Genomic DNA, 3,018 nt, shown 5'->3' with positions numbered 1-3,018 from the left:
ATTAAACTATCTGCGACCTGACAGGCAAAACGCAGATAAATGTGAATTTATAGGGGAGAGTGGGGGGGAGGAAGGGGAGAGAGAGGAGAGGGAGGGGGGTTGCTCTCTGCCTGTTGCTAGCCTGTTGCTGGGGGACTTTTACCAGCTCGACTTTTGATTGGTGCATCGAACATGCAGCGTCACTGTGATTGGCTGTTGGATTAGGCAGTTGAAAACCTAACGATCTCCGTGGATTTTCGCACTTCGACAACGGCTGGAGGAGAAGGAACCAGAGCAACGGCTCCCTGTCCTTTTGACAGAAGAACTATGAAAAAGGATGCGTGATACAGGCGTGGTGACCGGAGAGGAAGCCCAGAGATTCAGAGGTACCGGTACTAAGCTTAAATTTAAACGAGTGTCATGTCCGTTGACAAAACGTTAGCGTTAGCATTAGCATTAACATTAGCATGCCTGGCAACACAAAACGGGCCTGCAGCTCGCTCGCTAACGTTGCTCATACTAACGTTACCCAATACAACTTTGTTAGACAGTGAGGCAGTGTATGTAGCTCGCCTTTTTAAAGTTTTTCCTGCTCTCAGTTTGTCAATTTGTGCTAAAAGTCTAGCCATGGTCAGCTAACGTTAATGTAAAATGGGCTAACGTTATGGGCTCTATTTAAAAAAAAAAGTCCGTTATCTAACGGTTATAGCAGCAGCGCGCGAGACAGCTTTGTGGATTGTGTGTGTGTGTGTGTGTGTGTGTGTGAGTGAGTGAGTGAAGTAGTTAACTTAGCTGCACTTTTTTTTTATGACCGATAACCAACGCTCCTTAACCGTTGAGGTAAAAACATCGACTTTTTTATTTTTATTATTTTTTTTGCTGTTATAAAACACACCTGCGCTGCAACGGTTGATCAGCGCCAGATGAGCAGTGTTGCCAACTTGGCGACTTTGTCGCTAAATCTGGCGACTTTCCAACCCCTCTTGGTGACTTTTTTTGTCAAAAGCGACTAGCGACAAATCTAGCGACTTTTCCCCGTGATATTACAAACGTTTCTGGACCTGAAATCACGTTATCACAGCTGTTTTCAACGAGCAGCGGCGCTGCCGCGGGCACTCACAGGTATTCAGCCTACACACAGTAGTGTCACGGAGCTGCCTCCGCTGCATTCAGAGACGCACTGCTCCACGCCACAGACATAAAGAGCGCCGCTGGCCGCCCCCCCCCCCCCCGCTGAGATAATGACGTCATTTAGCGACTTTTAGCGACTTTTACGACAGCCAATAGCGACTTTGCTTACTGAGGAGTTGGCAACACCGCAGATGAGTGTGCTCTGTATCAGCTGGAGGTTAGCCTAACAGTTAGATCGTCCAATGTTGAACTGTGTTATTATTTTTGACATGGGCTATAGCTTCTCAAACTGTTGATCTATATGATGGAGGAAACACTGAATGTTATTGAATTTTATTTATCACAGCTAAGACATGCTTTGGGTTAGGGACAAGCTAGAAATATCTCCCTAGTTAAGTTAAATTATCTGAGTTTATCTTGACTGCTTTCCTTGTCAAGTGTGCAGCTATTTCATTTCCCTCTGTTTACGTTTTTCAGATAATGATGTGGATGGTGTAACAGTTGAGTGAGGCCTCGCAGACACCATGGTGCCCATTTAAAGGATCATTGAAAAAAGCAGATCAAATTCAGTTAATTCATCAACAATCTCAAGGAGCCAGTCACATCAAGGTGAGCATGTGTATGATGCTTTCAGAGCTTTCCTGAGTTATGTTTATATGTTTTTAAGGAAGCTTTAAATTCAAAAGTTAGAACCTGCAAGAACCAGCCAGAGAAACATGTCCAAAGTCAGTGGTGCACATCAGACAAGTCAGATGTGTATTTCTAACCCCCCCCCCCCCCCCCCCCCCTCTCTCTCAAAACTCTCATAAGGCATCAAGCGTTCGTGGCGAGGACCCATTCTCCATTGAGGCTTACGTGAAGGTCTAGCATAGCCAGTACTGGAAGATGCACCCAGACACTAAGGACACCAACTATGGTAAGTGAAAACGTATCTTAAAGTGATAGTTGGGATGCAGACTACAGGGGTGCAAACTTGTCTTTCGGCGAAAATCGCGGCGAGGCGAGGCAATGCCCCTGTCTCTTTAAGGCGCGTGCACCTTATCTGGATGAAAACAAGTGGTGGCAGCGCTGCTCTTCTGTCCAGCAATATACACCTGAAGCTTCACTTTTCATACAAACTAACGCGACTTATATGTTGCACGTGCTACATCAAAACATGCCTGTGCTAAGAATGAATCTGCCCTGTAGCATGGGTGCTATGGGTAAACAAGAAGAAGAATCGCGACCAATTAGCGATTAGCGCGTTTAGCATTTATTAGGCTGCAGTGTGACCTGTGCAGCAGCAGGAGGAAGAGGAGGAGGAGGAGGAGGTTGACTGACTGTGGCAGGACACCTCTGCCTCTGTTTCACTTTATGTTGCTGGTAAATAATGTGGTTGTAGTAGTAGGCTAAAGTTAAATTATTTAGTATGCACTAATTAAAGGGGCAGAGCTTTAAGAGACCTTTTAGCTTTTATATTTTATAAGATATAATTTTTGTAAGAACCACAATTAATAAATATAGGTTATATATTTCAGTGAATATCTAATTGTTCTTAGCATTTGTTAGATAACTTTCTTTGCCCAATAAATTAAAACATGTTGGAACTATCGATGTCTCCTCTCTTGCAGCCAGAATCTCACCTACTTTTAACCTCAGACTGTCACAATGATGTATCAGATGTCAGACTGCCTCAATCTTTCAGTTTTAACCTGAATATACAAGACAGGATTGATTTTCCCAACGACCAAAGTATAAGAAACCGAACTGAAAACCATGACCACAAAACCGTGAACCGAACTGTTTGCTTGAACATCTTTTAAATACATATTGCCGCTTAATATGTTTTATGTAACCTATGGCATTTTTAAGCTTCATGTGTGTTATTGGACAGAAAGAGCAGCGCTACCTCGGAGCATAGCCTACGTA

The 3,018-nt window shown here is 43.9% G+C and overlaps 1 long non-coding RNA gene across 1 annotated transcript; it reads left to right on the top strand.

Moving 5' to 3' along the window:
- The first annotated feature begins 248 nt into the window (after positions 1 to 248).
- LOC146979302 (uncharacterized) lies at positions 249 to 2,030 on the top strand. Its single transcript, XR_015036794.1, has 3 exons — positions 249 to 365; positions 1,588 to 1,719; positions 1,921 to 2,030. It is a non-coding gene; the product is annotated as an uncharacterized LOC146979302 (long non-coding RNA).
- The last annotated feature ends 988 nt before the right edge of the window (positions 2,031 to 3,018 follow it).

Source organism: Trachurus japonicus, chromosome 10 (assembly GCF_045865225.1).
Source record: "Trachurus japonicus isolate A0001 chromosome 10, Traja_1.0".
NCBI classification, from domain to species: Eukaryota; Metazoa; Chordata; class Actinopteri; order Carangiformes; family Carangidae; genus Trachurus; species Trachurus japonicus.
The sequence above is the reverse complement of the archived record's forward strand: the minus strand, read 5'-3'. Positions and strand labels throughout refer to the sequence as shown.